Here is an 11,081-nt window from a genome sequence, read left to right on the forward strand (position 1 = left end):
AGAAGTTGGTATACCAAGGTCGTTAATTTAATCCAGTTCTCATTAATATTACCGGTCGTAAAATCTTTGGCAGTTCCAGGCCAAATATTTTTCCACTGTGTTAAAGCTGCTGTGTCTATTTTTGTCCACTTTAGTCTCCTTGGCAGAACATAGATTTCTTCTCCATTGATCTTACCCACGGAGGTGATAGTCTGAAGGCGGGCAGTGTGTAGGGTGATAGATATGGATAGTGGGAGATGGTCACTAGCCGGGATAGGTAGCTTTTGAAATTCCGTCACCTGCCCATATAGGCGACCACACGTGAAAATATAATCAATTGTTGATTTAGTTAGCCCCTGTGTGTCTTTGTTGGAGGCCGATTTCAGACCATAGCATGGTTGTATTGATTTTAGTCTATGTATATTTAAAAATGTGTTCATCAACGTTCCTGCTTAATCTGAGGGCAAAGCTTCATCTGATTTCATTCCTGGATTTTTTGTATTAAAATCTCCAGCTATTACAATTCCACAATTTGGTTGACTGCTCAGTAATTCCTCAAGGGTATCCACTAGCGTTTTCATGTCTCTACGTCTGGGGGCCTCATTGCTATTAAAGTAGATATTCACGAGAATGATCTTTATCGGGCATCCATTTAATTTCAATCCTAGTACTAAGGCTGCCTGAACCATGTCCATGTTTAATAGAGGTTTTATTTTTATGTTGCTACTAATCCGCGTGTATATTGATAAGCCCCCTGACGGTCTTCCAAATATGTTACGCTTTTTTGCCGGCTGTTGAAATTCCATGAAGCCTGGTATAGCCATTGGGGTAAGCAACCAAGTTTCTTGCAGACATAACAGGTCCCCTGACTGCAAGAATTCATATGCTTCTTTATTATGTTGTGAAGCTTTTAGCCCGTAAACATTCCAGGAGATTACTTTGAGCAAGTTGCCTGGTTTATTGCTCAGGCAACCATTTCCGTGTGTGCTAGGAGCACGTGCGCTTTGTTTGAGCGGACTCAGGCAAAAACTGAATTTTTATGTTTGAGTATGCTGTTGTGCAAGGGACATATTTTGTCCCTTTTAGAATGGACTTTTGTGGGCGCAGTGTTGGATTTGGATGCAATCCTCTTTTTAACATAAATGGATATTTCTCTTCCTCTACGATGTGAACATTAATCCCCCAATTTGCGAACCTCTCTTTTTCTTTCATAATTTTTTGTACAAACGACCTGTCGGTCCATTTTAATATCGTTGACTCTCTGGTTGTATTGTTGTCCAAAATTTTGAATTGAACTTGGGTAAGATCTTCACTGGAAATGGTAGAGAGCTCTGGGATATGATGAAAAATTTGCAGAATGTTGGACCTGTTTAATGTGTCCAGACTTCCCCGTGATCTGTATTCAGGTGTAAAAATGATTATATTATTCCTCTCCTCTTTATACCCTTGTGCTGGTTGGCTGGCCGCAAGTGAATATGCGGCAAATTGTCGCGTTTTTGTTGGAGATACTTTGTGGTCGTTATTAGTTTCTTGGGACCCCTGAAACTCCCTGTTATTCAGTAATATGGGTATTATCATTTCTCTGTCTAGTGATATCTGCTGAGTGTTCCTATAGCTTTCTTCGTGCTGTACCTTATTCAGACTGCCTGTACAGACCAATTGCGGAGTCACTTCTAATTTGTGTTGTGGCTGCTCTTCCTTGTTGTTGGCCGGTCCGTTCACAATTGGTAGGGGTATAGGATTATTTGGTATTAATTGATTTTTCACCAGTCTTCCCCTTTGAAAAATTGGGAAAAGTTTCTGTGGTTCCAGGTTCTTTTGTGTTGGCGCTTGTATTTCGGGTGTTTTTTTGGGTCGTGCATCAATGAATTTTCTGGCGCCCAGTTGTAAGTCTAGTGCCTTTCTTTGTTGTTTTAAGTTTTTGGCCTGTTTTTTCAAACGTTTCTTCGCCCTTCTCGAAAGGTTTTTACTCGATTCTGTGGTATGCTCTAATTTTGTGGCCCCACTGTTATTGCCATGTATGTTCTCATTGATTATAGATTCCTCAAAAGATGTTGTGCTTTGTCGGGAAACAGGAGCCGACTGCAAAGCTAGTGGAGATATCTTCGAGCACAAAATTGGTTTACTGACTTGTATATTCAACAGTGTCGAATTAATTTCTGCTAAGCCTGTTTTCCCCTCTGGATTGTTTACAGTACTCACTCCAATTTCAGTTTGTAGTTCATTAGGGGGGATTGTTACGCCTACCAGACTATTCGTGCCATTTAGTGTGCCATCTTTTGCAGATCCTTCAACTATTCTTTGTAAGCTCTGAACTAAAGTTCCCTCTTGTCTTTGTTTTAGTTCTATAATGATGGATGTTAGCACTTCAGGCAGAGTGCTAAGTTTGTCTACAATTGGAAGGCATGAGCACCTTACAGGTGGTTGCAGCCTCAACAACTCCATTTTTTCGTCTAAGATGTTGATTTTAGTTTCAATGTTAATCATGGCTATTGCAAGAGCCTGTATAGTTTCCATTTGAGTTTCCAATTTTTGCGTTTGCCATGTAAGTGCGTTGATGGTTGTTGCTAATGTAGAATTTATTGATAGCAGAGAATTTTGGTTAAAACATCCATTGTGGGGTGTGCATTTTGTTTCAGTGGTAGAGTGGAGCAAATTCTGATTTCCTGAAATACTATTCTCTTTCTGTTCCTCCTGCAGCAAGATTGAATTTTGGTCCAGAACAAAGCTTTGAATTAATGATGAACTCCATATCAGGGCCGAGGACTGTGACAAATTATACTGGTTTTCCCTGCCCCCGGCCTGTAGATTTGTTTTTGCCTCTGCGCACATTTGTTGACTGGGTCTATTTGTTTGCTCCAATGTTGACGATATTTCCAAGACGTCCGATTTTCCCTGACTTGATTCATCTTGTGGCCCTCTAGGCACTTCCATGTGCTCTAAAACTGATGAGATTTCCAATATTTCTTGCTGTACTTGCCCCTTTATATCTTGCTCTTTCTCCCCAAGCAAAGAAATGTCTTTAAGCCTTTTCTCCTGCGTGCCCGAACACTCGGGCCGTGTGGCTGCTTCAAAAACTTCTGAGCTCCCCTGCTCTAACCCGTCTTTCTCCATTCCACCGCTAATCCCATAGGGTAACCGTGTCTCACTATCTGAACTTCCTGTTCCGCAATTCGGGACATTAGCAGTTTGTGGTGTTGAGTGTACTAATGCCCTGCTGTATGACAAACATTTTCCTAGTTGATTTTGGGCAGGCATTGCTGGCACTACCTTTGGAGTTGTTGGTGTTGGCATTGTTAGGGTTGGCGTTGATGGCATAAAGTATTTGCTGATTGTTTGATTTGTTAAATGTGGGTTTGAGGTTGATGATTGCACTGTGGCGGTAGATTCCAACCGCACTTGCCCCCTTGTCGATGGCTTTGATCTAGAACCTGTACCATTTCCTGCGCTGGTTGGTTTGCCCATACTAGTAACTGTTTTTAATTTACTAGTCTGACCACGAGAGAGTCAGTGATTTTATTTTCTAGTTTATTTAATTTATTTCTGTTACTGCCTTCGCCGCCACCCTTTCCCAGATTCCTCCTCCTCTGGGTGGTAAGTGGTTGGGTGGCAAGTGATTATATGCGTCTGAGGCAGGGTAATGAGGACGTCAATCCTCGGCAGTATATAACAGTATATGATGGTATATTGCAGTGGGCACTGGGCAAGAGTCCAAGAGCTCAGGCGTAAAATGCAACAAAAAAAAAGCAGCGGCAGAAGCTGAGCAGGAGCAGGGCACACTGGGTCTCCACAGGCTAAACCCAACCTAGATGTGGGCGCCCACGTGAGTGCTCCCGGGCTCTACACTTTGTGTCCTCCAGTAGGGAGAGCACGCTCTTTTTCCTGCGCTCTCCCACTTATAGCGCCCAAATCCTGGCACTCCACAAGTCCTGGCCTTACCTCCTTGGAAATTAACAAGGCACGCTAGGTGCGCACCCGTGCCGCAGGACACAAGCCCCCCACGCAGCTCTCACCTCACCTCCGAGGCTCCCGGAGTTAGCCTCCACCGCCGGCACTGCTGACCACCTGCACTGCAACACCGTACTGTCCAGTCCAATCCAGTCAGGTCCGGTCCAATCCGGAAGACAGTGGACGTGTAATGGCAGGGAAGGAATGCCAGGCAGGTTGCAGGCTGCAAGAAGTGGGCAGCGGTGAGTAGCTGCAGGCGGGGAGCGGGTCAAGCTGGACAAACAGACCGGCAAAGGCGGGTGCAGCCTGTAACAGTGATGGCGTGTGACACCTCCTCCTCCGATTGCTTCAGCTCTGCCTTGGCAATGCTCCAAAGATGCTTCTGTTTGGAAGCGCGACGTTTCTCCACTGTTTCCAGCACCCTGGAGGACTCACTTCTGCCAAAAACAGTCAGCAGTCTGTTGTATCAGGCTTTGGCAGTCAGTAAATGCTCGCCCTCAGCCCGGTTGCGGTTGGTCCCAGGGCTGATCCCAGGGCTTCTTGGGCTGCCGCGGTTCAGTTTTCGGCCGATTTTTGGCCGATTTCGGGTCGATTTTTGGCCGATTTTGAGCCGTTTTCGGCCGATACACACTTTGCGTGTCTCCTGCGATTCGCGGCACCCGCGGCCCCTCCTCCTTGCTTCAATGCGTCAATACGTCAATACGTCTCCTGTGGCAAGGGGTGCAGTGATCCAAGGTAGGAGACTAAGGTGGGTCAACACGGACAGTGAGGCATTTTACAGAATCTTACTGACACAGGCCGAGTCCAATGTTTGGAAGTGTTTGGACTTGGAGGTTGAGGGGGCAGACCTGAACAAGGCATCTGAGGGAGCAGCCAAAGAAATAGATGGCTTACTTAGGGGCAGGAAGGTCAACAAGGAACACAGAGCACCAAGGTGGTTCGATCATGACTGCACCCTCGCCTTGAGGGATCTGAAATCGGCTCTGAAATGCGTACCAAGGGACAGAGGGAAGGTATCAAGCTGCAGGGCTAGGTACAATAAAACACTAAGATGCTGCAGAACCGTATTGCAGAACCAGGCATGGGAAAACTTGAGAGAAGCGGCCGAGACACAGGACTCGACAGCTTTTTGGAGAGTTGTTAATGAACCGTGCTTTCAGGATTCAAATAAACCCAAGCCTGCCTGCCACACCCTCCCAGAAACCTGGCTTGAGCATTACAAGGGCCTGTATAACCATGGTAGCATTGAGAACTGGAAAGTGTGAACCCACCCCAGATTACCTTTTCCTTGGGAGAAATAAAGGCGGGATTGAGGGGCTAACCCGTAACAAGGCACCAGTACCTGTTGGGATTCCACCAGATCTCCTCTTAAGCCAGAAAGAACTCTGGGTGCCCATACTCACCAGAGTAATAAATACTGCAGCGCAAACAATGATGCCAATATCCTGGTCTACGGCCACAATAGTCCCCATATTTAAAGAAGAGGACAGAAATAGCCCTCAATGCTACAGTCCTATTTCATTAATTGATGTTACCGTGAAAGTGCTAGGTAGGGCCATTCTTAAGCGATTGATTGATTGGGCGGAGGAACATGAGATCATTACGGATACCCAGTATGGGTTTAGGTACGGCCGCTCCACCACAGATCAATGCCTTAATTTATATGTCCTGGCAGCCAAGTACACCGTAGCCAGTGAGGGGACGGTGTACATGGCTTTCATGGACCTCACCGCAGCATTTGATCGGGTAAATCGGAAGAAATTGTGGGGACTATTGGGGGCCTTGGGAGTTGACCCTGGTCTGGTAAATATTTTACGGACATTGCATCAGAATACTTCTGCCCAGGTCAGATATGATAAGGAGGGAAATGTCACAGACCACGTCCCATGCTCAAGGGGAGTGAGGCAGGGATGTATTTTGTCCCCCTTCCTCTTTACATATATATAAATGGTTTGACCCAGGCGCTGGTAGCTCTAGGGGTGGACTGCCCGCAGATAGGTAGGAGAGGGATATCGGTGTTACTGTATGCAGATGACGCAGTAGTCTTGTCCCGCACTGCGCGTGGACTGCAGCGCCTCATAGATGGCTTTGTCCATTTTATGGATAGCTTAGATTTGTCTCCGAACCTCACCAAATCATATGTTATGGAGGTAGGGAAGGACCATACAACAAAACTAAGTATACAATAAGCACACAGGGACTGGAAAAGGTCAAGTCATTTTCATATCTGGGGATCATGTTCGACAGTCGCCATAGTTTTAAAGCCCTTGTGGAGGAGAAATGCAATAAACTAATTAACTCAACAGGGGTAACTATGAATTTTGCAAAGAGACGAGGCCGATGGGCTCCGGAACAAATCCTGAACTTCTTCAGTTCTGTAAGCTGTGCCAAAGTTTTATATGGGAGTGAGGTCTGAGGCTTTATAGACCCGCTTAAGTTACAAACAGAAGAAAACAAATATTTGAGGTGGGTACTGAAAGTCCCACAAAGCACATCCTCCTACGTGGTTCATGAGGATCTGGGTATAACCCATCTGTGCGATAGGCTGCAATGGAAGCCCCTCGCATGCTGGATTAAGGTATGGACAAACCCAGAGGCGGCGTTAAGTCAACAAATAATATCAGACTGCATTGCACGGGCACCGGGTTACAATATTCCTTGGAGTAGACACATCAAGGAAACCCTGTTAGCCATGGGTTGTGTTGAATATAGTGAATAGTGTGGCTCACTGGTTAGAGGCGGCAGACCCGAGAGCAGAGGACGGCCCGGGACCAGGGTTCGATTCCCAGCGCGGCAGGTTTCTGGACCAGGGTCAGCGGACTCGATAATTCTCTCGCCTCGGTGCCCACTCTGATCAGCGATCACACTCGGCAACTCTGGGCATTAGCTTGCCTCATCTTCACTAACGGCCCCACCAGACCGCCGGGGATGCCTGGTCTCACCCTGGAGATACCCACTAAGGGACCATCTCTCAGGGAAGCCAGGAAGGGTTTCGCAGCGGTCGAAGCGCCTTGGGACCCTCCGGGTAAGTAGTGCGCTATATAAATGCCTATACATACATACCCACCCGACCAAATTGCTATCTAAGGATAAGGGCTGTATTCAGTCAGAATGTTTAAACAGAGCCAAGTCAAATAGGGAAGCAAGAGAGCTGACTAAGCCATCAGTAGGAACTCATCAGTTAACAAAGTCGTGCCTGGGCATGGAACATTATTTGTGTCTTATTTACAATCCTCAAGACAGATTTCTCATGACCCGTTTCAGGCTAGATTTGTTACACCATACTTTGGCGGTTCCAGCAGGGTATACACAGCATTTGGAGAGTAAGGGCTCCTGTGGCTGCGACCAACGGTCTCCACAGGATACGCTCCATTTGGTCCTACTATGCCCATTTTACGCTTACCCTAGGCAACTATTTTTAAAAGGTATTTTAAGGAAGGCCAAGTTCAAACAAGCTAAAGTGCCCCTACTGTTTCTGAAATTGTCAGTAGAACCTTTAACGCTTTTCTGTGTAGTACATTTTCTAAGATTAGCGATGAAACTCAGAACCAGTAGAGGGGAGGAATAATGGTCCTGTTTGTTCAATATTTGCTCTGATTTGCACTATACTATGGATGAAACATTTTTAACAGGGTACCTCCTTGTCATTTCTATAAGATGATCCCCGTGACGAATCATTTATATTTTATGTATTGATGTTAAACAGGTTTTTAGTATGATTTTTATAATGTATGAGATATTGTTTTTTAACACTGTACTTTTATGGTATTAGTTTATGCTGAATAAAGTATATTTTGAATTGACTTGATTGTGTTTTATTTTAACAAATGTACAAAGCAGATATTGGTGCTTGCTTGTTTCACAAAAATTATCGGATACCTGCCTCGGAGCGCACTTCTTACAGACGAGTATGGGGGTATCATGTTGCTGCTACAAGGTCCTTACCTGTGTGACTTATCGGGAACGATGCAGGGGGCAGACACAAACCAGCCACACATGGAGATCAAGGACAAATACTGAAGAATTAACTGAGCTTTCAAGCTGATGACCATTACTTGATTGACCTTGAAAATAAAAGACACGTTTTTAGTATCCTGGTGACTCATGACCATAAAAAACAAAGGTTATAAATTCAATATTGTGTCAAATTCTTAAAAAATGGAATTGGATGTGCTGAATCGGAAGTTGTCCCAGGTCATGCGTGACACCTTCCACCACTATTGCTTATGGGACTTGTAGTTTTGTTTTTCTCATTAAAAGGATGGGCTCTAAAGTCCCAGTGTTCTAAGCGATGTTGGTCAAAATCAGAGGCCTGACGGAGGATGAAGAATGACATGGCTCTGCTTAGCAGTGAGATGAATGACAGTTCCCCAGCCCTTCCATTCTTTGACAGACAGAGGCTCGTTCGCCATTCATATTTTTTTGCAATGACAAAGAAACTTTTATTGGAGCTTCGGTCAACTGAAGAGATAAAACCCCTGGGCGTGTTTAATTAACTACTGACAAACATGAACAATCAAGAACATGAGTTTCTGGAAAACTATCAAGCACCCAATTAGGATCAGCCACCCTTCACACCCAGGAATTCTTGAGGCTTGGCTTTGGAGAGGATGAATTGCACGTGGTATAAGCAGTGGCGGTTGGTACATAGGGGTGAATGGGGCGTTGCCCCACTAGCCTCGGGAGTCGGGACGGGGAGGAAGACAAGAGAGACACGAACCACACGCACGCAATGCAGCAGCGTCAAATCGATGAACTGCTCACTGCCCCGTGTGTCACAAATTAAATTCAGGCAGTCTGACTCTGACTGTTTTGGTTTTTTTTTTGTCAAGGGACGGACGATGACGAGGGCACAGCAGGTCAGAGACCTCCTGCGCATGTGCTGGCCGGGGCGAGGAATATTGCTCGCCCTGGAAGCACATGCGAAAAGAGTGATGTCACCATGAAGGGAGTGGCGTAATAAAGGCAAAAAAGGCCTGGTTTCAAATGGGTACAAAAGGGGGTGGTGATAGACGGAGCATCTGAACCAATCAAACAGTCACACCCAGTCAACAGATCTGGATTTAATCCATCACTGTTCTTTAGCACACTCTGCCACCCCAGTTCAGACATGGCCAAATGTAAATCAGTCTGACCCTGTGCCTTCTGGGAACAGTCCAGCCCGAAATGCCAAGCCATGCCTTCCCTGGACTGTAAACAAGCTTCCTAGGACCGGTTTCTCGCATTTCAGCTGAACAAAGCGGTCCATCACCACCCCCTTTTGTACCGCTTTGTTCGCCATAAGTTGGCAGGGTATGCTCGGACGTGAGTCCCTTGCTCACTTTGCCACTGGATTCGAGCAAGCCTGGCTGAAGACGGCTGAAATGCCAGAAACTGGTCCTAGAAAGCTTGTATCTGGAGCGGAGACACCCGCGAGCAGCAGATTAACAGCAGCAGCATGTGTGCATTTCTCTTTTGCTGCATTGTTTTCCTGCCCCGAGGAAAGGGATGGCTTACTTCATTTAACTACAGTGGATGCGGCTTCATTTTGCATACGTTATGCCACTTGATTGGTAAAAGAAAGAAATGAAATACCGCTATTCCAAATATTGCCAGGTGTAGCTGTGACGTTAATGGGAGCTGTGTTGATGTGTGTGACTGTTATTGTATCAATACATCTGTCCCCCATTCCATGTTTGCATTGAGTAAAAGACAGCCTGTTTCTGTTTACCAATCTATATACAAGCATTTGTAATGCAATAGGTCTAGCAATTACACGAGTTTAAGCTATTGGTATTGTAAATGACAATGCCTTTTATTTATGTTTTAAAAACGAATCAAAAATAAAAGGCGCTGGTCCTTCTCCTGTGTCGATGGCTCCACTTGGCCCCGGAAGAGTCTTGTTGTGCTTCCGGCTGTCTTCTTAAGCAGTCCCCGCTCCTGTAATCGCTGCATCATGTCCCGCGGCTCCAGCGCCGGCTTTGACCGGCACATCACCATCTTCAGCCCGGAGGGCCGGCTCTACCAAGTGGAGTATGCCTTCAAGGCTATTAATCAGGGCGGCCTGACGTCCGTAGCTGTGCGGGGCAAGGACTGTGCGGTGCTGGTCACACAGAAGAAGGTGCCGGACAAGTTGCTGGATTACAGCACGGTCAGCCACCTCTTCCGCATCACGGAGAACATCGGCTGTGTGATGACGGGGATGACAGCCGACAGTCGCTCGCAGGTGCAGAGAGCGCGCTACGAAGCCGCCAACTGGAAGTACAAATACGGCTATGAGATCCCAGTGGACATGCTGTGCAAGAGGATGGCCGACATCTCGCAGGTGTACACGCAGAACGCGGAGATGAGGCCTCTCGGCTGCTGTATGATTCTCATAGGAGTGGACGAGGAGCACGGGGCCCAGGTGTACAAGTGTGACCCCGCCGGATACTACTGTGGTTTCAAAGCCACTGCCACCGGCGTAAAACAAACCGAGGCCACCAGCTTCTTGGAGAAGAAAGTGAAGAAGAAATACGACTGGAGCTTCGAGCAGACCGTGGAGACTGCAATCACCTGCTTGTCCACAGTGCTGTCCATCGACTTCAAGCCCTCAGAGCTGGAGGTGGGCGTGGTAACCGTGGAAAACCCCAAATTCAGGATCCTCACAGAAACGGAGATCGACGTGCACTTGGTAGCTCTCGCTGAGCGGGACTAGACTCCAGTTTCCTTTCCTTTTCTCTGTGCCCCTTACCTGCTGCCCCTTGCTACACTTTGTTTTACGCTCTAGAAATAAACTGGTTTTGGAAAAAAAAATAAAAAAATAAAAAATAAATAAATAAAAGGCATTGTTATTTGTAATGTCAATAGCTCAAACTCTTGTAAATGTGAGACCTATTGTATTGCAAATGATTGTTTTGTAAAAGCACCCCATACTGATCTTTCACTTTAATGGCGACCCACCCCTTTCTTTGGAGACGGCTCGTCTGAGAAAAGGGGCCCGGCCAACATTAAAGTTAATGCGCTGCATGGGCGTTTTTACAAACAGGCATTTGCAATGCAATAGGTGTCGCATTTACAAAACTCTGGTAAACACGAGACCTATTGCATTGCAAATGCTAGTTTAATTTAGCATGAGCAATATCGACCTTTTTAAAACAAACTCTTTTCCATGTGCACCTTTTGCATTTTCGTGC

General features: G+C 46.1%; 1 pseudogene across 1 annotated transcript; it reads left to right on the forward strand.

Annotated features, from left to right (window-relative positions):
* Positions 1 to 9,802: 9,802 nt before the first annotated feature.
* On the forward strand, positions 9,803 to 10,729 carry LOC147737080 (proteasome subunit alpha type-6 pseudogene; annotated as a pseudogene). Its single transcript, XR_015309593.1, has one exon. The product of XR_015309593.1 is annotated as a proteasome subunit alpha type-6 pseudogene (transcript).
* The last annotated feature ends 352 nt before the right edge of the window (positions 10,730 to 11,081 follow it).

Source organism: Lissotriton vulgaris, chromosome 1_1, assembly GCF_964263255.1.
Source record: "Lissotriton vulgaris chromosome 1_1, aLisVul1.2, whole genome shotgun sequence".
NCBI lineage: Eukaryota > Metazoa > Chordata > Amphibia > Caudata > Salamandridae > Lissotriton > Lissotriton vulgaris.